Raw genomic sequence first — 6,594 nt, 5'->3', positions numbered from 1 at the left:
CAGAAGCGCCGGGTGTGGATCCCAAGCACGGCACTGCCACCCAGGTTTATTCCAAGGCCATCCTTTGAGGCGCCTCGTCCCAAATAGCAGTTTGCACCGCCCAAGACCTATGGTGGCCCTCCTGCTAATGCTGCTCCACGCCCCAATGTGGTGACATGCTTCAAGTGTGGAGAGCCGGGTCACTATAGCCGAGAGTGTCCCCAGAACAACAACCCCAATCAAACTGGAAAGTCCGTTGGCCGTGGTAAGCCCGCGGGAAAGACATTCTACGCCAAGCCGGTCACCACTGCCCGTGGCCATGTCAACTATGTTTCAGCCGAGGAGGCTCATGAGGATCCTAACGTCGTCCTTGGTACGCTCCTTGTTAACTGCCATCCGGCATCTATTCTTTTCGATACTGGAGCATCTCATTCATTCATATCCGAGAACTATGCTCGATTGCATAACACGACATTCTATGACATGCCCTCTACCATGGAAATTCAAACCCTTGGCTCTAGATGGCAAACTTCTAGAGTAAGCCATGGGAACGAAATTCTTGTCGATGGACTTGTCTTCCTTGCATCCTTAATAGCTCTCAAGTCCTCGGACATAAACATCATCTTGTGTATGGACTGGATGTCAGCTCATTATGCTAAGATTGATTGTGCCACTAGAACCGTTCAACTTACTCACCCATTGGGCAAGACAGTCAATGTCTTAACTCGAGTGGCCAAGCACAAGCTTTACTCCCTAAATGCCAACCCCCTTCCAGACCTTGTGGATGTTCTGGTAGTCCGAGATTTTCTGGATGTCTTTCCAGAAGAACTGCCAGGTGTTCCACTTGACAGGGATGTCGAGTTTGTGATAGACCTTGTTCCAGGAACCGTTCCAATTTCTAGAAGACCCTACATGATGGCACCCTTATAACTAGCCGAGCTTAAGAACCAACTCGATGAGTCCTTGAAAAAGGGTTTCATCCGTCCTAGTTCCTCTCCTTGGGCTTGCCCCGTCCTCTTCGTCAAGAAGAAGGATGGAACGGATCAAATGGTTGTAGATTATTGACCTGTCAACTTGGTCACCATCAAGAACAAGTATCCGCTCCCCAGGATCAACGATCTGTATGATCAGCTCACTGGATCCTCAGTCTTTTCCAAGATGGATTTGAGGTTAGGCTACCATCAAATCAAAATCAGAAACGGGGACATTCCCAAAACGGCTTTTGTTACTCGTTATGGCCAATACGAGTACACCGTTATGTCCTTCAGTTTAACCAATGCCCCAGCTACCTTCTCTCGGTTAATGAACTCGGTCTTCATGGAGTATTTGGATAAATTCGTCGTAGTATACCTCGATGATATACTCATCTACTCCAAGAATGAAGAGGAACATGCCAAGCATCTAAGGCTGGTATTGATGAAACTTCGAGAGCATCGCCTTTATGCCAAATTCTCCAAGTGTGAATTTTGGTTGCCAGAAGTGACCTATCTAGGCCATGTAATCTCTGGTAAGGGTATTGCTGTCAATCACGAGCGAGTTCAAGCCGTCCTTGATTGGACTCCACCTGGGACGGTCAAGCAAGTTCAGAGCTTCCTTGGCTTAGCGAGCTATTACCGCCGCTTCGTCGAGAATTTCTCCAAGGTTGCTAAACCTCTAACTAAACTCCTCAAGAAAGATAAAAAGTTCGAGTGGACTCCACAGTGCGAGTTCAGCTTTCAGGAACTGAAAAGACGCCTGACATCTGCTCCCGTAATGGTACCACCAGATTTCTCCAAGGACTTTATTATCTATTGCGACGCCTCGCGACAAGGACTAGGTTGCATACTCATGCAAGATCGTCAGGTAATTGCCTATGCTTCACGACAATTACACCCACATGAGGAAAATTATCCCACACATGATCTTGAGCTTGCAGCTGTAGTCCATGCACTTAAAACATGGCGACATTACCTTCTCGGTAATCGTTACGAGATCTTCACTGATCACCAAAGTTTGAAATATATATTCACCGAACCATATTTGAATCTCAGGCAAAGACATTGGGTCGAGTTGATCTCGGATTACGACTTAGGAATAACTTACACCCCGGGCAAAGCCAATGTCATGGCTGATGCGCTAAGCCGTAAGTCCTATTGTAACAACCTGATGTTACAACAAAGTCAACCACTTCTCCATGAGGAATTTCGTAAGCTTAATCTTCACATTGTTCCTCGAGGATTCCTATCCACCCTGGTGGCGAAACCTACCCTTACGGATCAGATCATCAAGGCACAGAAGGTAGATCCGGGAATCTCCCGTATTAAGAGAAACATTAAGAAAGGAGTCGCGAATTGTTTCTCCATTGATGATCAAGGTGTCGTATACTTTGGAAATCGCCTAGTGGTTCCAAAGGCACGAAACCTGAGGTGGCTGATCCTTAAGGAAGCTCATGAATCCCCTCTCACCATTCATCCCGGTAGTACTAAAATGTATCAAGACCTACGCCAGAGGTTTTGGTGGACTAGGATGAAGAGAGAAATCGCTCAATACATTGCTAATTGTGACGTTTGTCGTCGTGTTAAAGCAGAGCATCAATGGCCTGCTGGCACCCTTCAACCTTTGGCTATTCCCGAGTGGAAATGGGATAAAATCAGTATGGATTTCATCACTGGATTTCCCAGGACCAAGAGAGGGAATAATGCCATCTTCATCGTGATCGACCAACTTTCCAAAGTATCCCACTTTCTACCTATTCGTGAGAGTATCACCGCTAGCCAGCTAGCCGATTTATACATCTCCCAAATAGTGTCTCTTCATGGTGTTCCATTGAAATTAACTCAGACCTTGGGAGTCTCTTCACCTCTCGATTTTGGGAAAGTTTCCAAAATGCTATGGGAACTCGTCTCTCTTTTAGCACCGCCTTCCATCCTCAATCAAGTGGTCAAGTAGAATGGGTCAATCAAATTCTGGAAGACATGCTTCGAGCCTCTATCATCTCGTTCGGAATGGGTTGGGAGAAATGCCTTCCATTCGCAGAGTTTGCTTACAACAATAGTTATCAAGCTAGCTTGGGCAAGGCTCCTTTCGAAGTTCTCTATGGACGAAAATGTTGAACACCTCTTAACTGGTCAGAAACCGGGGAAAGACAACTCTTTGGCCCGGATATGATTCAGGAAGCAGAAGAACAGGTTCACGTTATTCGTGAGAAATTGAAAACAGCCCAATCTCGTCAAAAGAGTCATTATGATCGTAAACATAAGCCTATGACTTATGAAGTCAGCGAGAAGGCTAACCTTCGGGTTACTCCGTTAAAGGGAACCCATCGTTTCGGTATCAAAGCCAAATTGGCTCCTTGTTACATTGGACCTTTTCGCATTCTTGCCAAACGAGGAGAAGTTGCTACCAATTGGAACTACCTTCGCATCTTTCCAGAGTTCACGATGTCTTCCACGTTTCTCAACTCAGGCGTTGCTTCGCGGATCCTATCCATGGAGTGGACCACGAAATGCTTGATCTACAAGATAACCTCTCATATCGGGAATATCCCGTTCGCATCCTTGATCAAGCCGAGCGTACCACTCGACGTAATAATATCAAGTTTCTCAAGGTTCAATTGTCACACCATTCCGAGAAAGAAGACACTTGGGAAAGGGAGGATCGTCTTCGACTCGAGTACCCCACCTTCTTTCCGGAGGATCCTAAATCTCGGGACAAGATTCTTTTGAGTGGGGGTGAGTTGTCACACCCTAGCTAGTTCAACCATTAGAGTGTGCATCATGTTTAAATTCCCTTAAATTTGAAATGGGGAAGACAGAAACCCGAGCACACCCCTGGAAACAACTAGGGTTTACTAAAATTATTTTCAATGAACCCAAAATGCCCTTCACAAAATGTTCATCATTTCTAGATTGGGCTAAAACCCCTGGCAAAAATGGTGCACTCTTTTCTAGGACATTCTGGATTCTCTGAATTAAATCATAAGTATTTGAATTTGGGCATTTAAATGCTATAAAATTATTTAAATGCTCAAATAATTCTGGAAATAAGTGTGGGCTGTTGGGAATAATCAAATCAGAGCCCCTAATTGTTTTCAGGATTTTTAAAGATGTCTAGGTATTTTTAATAAAGCCCAACAGTTGCAGAAAAATAGATAAAAGAAAACAAACAAGAAAAAGGAGAGAGAGAAACTTACCAGGCGCAGCCCACCAGCCCACCTGGCTCGGCCCAGTCGACTGGCACTTGCCAGTCATCCCCCTCCTCTCGCCAGGAGGACGAGGAGCGTGTGGCCGGTGCCCGCGGCCACACGCCGGCCACCTCCTGCTTCCGCCGACGCCCTGGAGGCGTCTACGAGTGCCACGACGACCCCCACGTCTCCCCCTCTTTCTTCCCACTCTCCCCGTGGCCTCTCTCCCTCTCTGGCTCTCTCCCCCTCTTCCTGCCGAGCGTAGCCGTCGCCGCTGACAAGCTTCACCGCAGCCACCGCCGTCCATTTGCTGCCCCGACATGCCAGGAAGCTCCGACGTTGTCGACTGCATCAAGTAGGCCGAGCCCCGTGCGCTCGCTCGCCCCAGAGACGCTGCACCAAGCTCGTTCTCAACTCCGGCCACCGGAGATCCCCCTTGCCGCCCTGCTCGCTCCAGCCCTTCCCCGAGCTCGCCGTTCGCTTCCCTACAACCGCTGTGAGCTCTGCCATCGTTTCCCCTCTCCCCGCGCTCGTCCGCGTCCTCTAACCCCCTCTGCCATCGAGGCCGAGAGCTCGGCTCCGCCGGCCATGTCGCCGCCATGTCCATAGGCGCGTAAGCTCGAATTCGAGCATGCCTTCGTCTTCCACGCGTTCCCAGGAGCCTAACGCACCACTCCCCGCGCCTCGCCGTGCCCCGTAGCCTCGGTTTCATCCTCGCCCGAACTCCGCGACCGCCAAGGTCGTCGCCGGCGTCGTTCCCGGCCTCCCCGAGCCCCACTTCCTCCACCAAACGATGCGGCTCGCTCCCCGCGTCACGTATCTGCTCTCCGCCGTCGTTTTGGTCGCCGGAAACGCAAACCTGAGCCCCTCCGCCGCGTCTGACGTCGCCGGCGTCAAGCCGCCGGCGATTTTGACTCAGTTTGACCCCTGTGCGGGCCCAGGTAGACCCCCCCCCCTGAGTCTATGACAGGTGGGGCCGGTCTGCTAATCATTTTCAGATTAGTTTTAACTAATTCTAATTAGTTTAGACACTGACATGTGGGCCCAGGCCCCACTGACAGCTAATTAGTGTTAATCTAATTCCGTTAACTAGTTGTGACACTGACAGAGAGGGCCCACCAGTCAGGTTTAACCTGGCCGACCCAGTTGACCGCTGACGTCACACCTATGTCATGCTGACACATTAATTCAATTACTGGAATTATTCTTATATAGGAAATTCAAGAAAGTATCCAAAACTTCTAAAAATCATAAAAAATCAACCATAGCTCCAAATGCAAAGATTTATATATGAAAAATGATCAAAAAAATTCAATCTATCCATCTGTAATGGTTTCATGCATGACAAAAGAAGTTAACCTTGTTGTTTAAGCAGAATAAGGTAATTCACTAATAAGGCCATGTTTAATGAGCTAATATTTGAATCTTTGATTCAAATGAGTTCATCCCCTTCTGTTTTAGCTTGCATTAGGCCAAGACACTTTCATCTTGCCATGTCATAACATGCATCATATTGTTGCATATTGCCATGTGTTGATCATGTTCGGTGTGGTTTTCGTGGTAGGTTCTGCCTCCGAGAATAACCCCAAGTATCCGTCTGAAGGGCAGTACCCTACTACCTCTACAACAAGCAAGCAACCCATTGATCATTCCGATACAAACCCATGTTCTCGCTTCTGCTCTTGTTTACTGCATTAAGACAACACGATTCAAACTGCTGTGTGCTACGGTAGTTGAACCCTTATCCTCTGCATGACCTGTCATTGCCACAGTAACTAGATGAAACCCACTAGAATGTGTAGGAGTTGATTGAGCCATGTATGCGATTCCTACCTTGCTATGCCTGCTATGCTTAGAGTTGTGTCAGGTCTGGTTCATCTGGGTGATGGGCTAGAGTGATATGATTATGTTGGTAATGTGAGGGATGTGTTGAACATGTTCTGGTAAAGGTGTCAATGAGAGGCCATGTAGGAGTACATGGTGGGTTGTTTCATTGAGGTTGTCCATAAGAACTGAGATCTGTATGTGTGATTTAAGATGCAGTTACTACCGGACATTGGGCCCAAAACCAATGGACCCTCTCGGCTTCTTAATCACCCTAGTACTCTTTCCAGGAGTTGCAAATAGTTTCTGGTGTTTGTAGGTTATGTGTTGGCGGCCGTGCGTAGCGCTGACCCTAGGGGTGGGCTATGTTGCGGTAGATACACCGTGGCCGGGTATGTCGGGCGCCCGTTTGGCGTCTCGGGACTCTGTTCACATCGTTCGGGGCCGTATGTGGAAACCTCGGCCGGACTCCCTGCGGATGGAACCTGGATAGGCGATAAACCTGGACTAGAGACTTAAGTGTTTAGGTAGGCCGTGGCCGACACCCTCGCTAGGCTTCCGCTTGAAGGTTGCCGAGTACATGTCGTGTAAACGACGATAAGTGGTGAAAGCGTGTATGAAGAAGTACA

The sequence above is a fragment of the Triticum urartu genome, chromosome 7 (genome assembly GCF_003073215.2).
Source record: "Triticum urartu cultivar G1812 chromosome 7, Tu2.1, whole genome shotgun sequence".
NCBI classification, from domain to species: Eukaryota; Viridiplantae; Streptophyta; class Magnoliopsida; order Poales; family Poaceae; genus Triticum; species Triticum urartu.
This window is presented reverse-complemented; position numbering follows the sequence as displayed.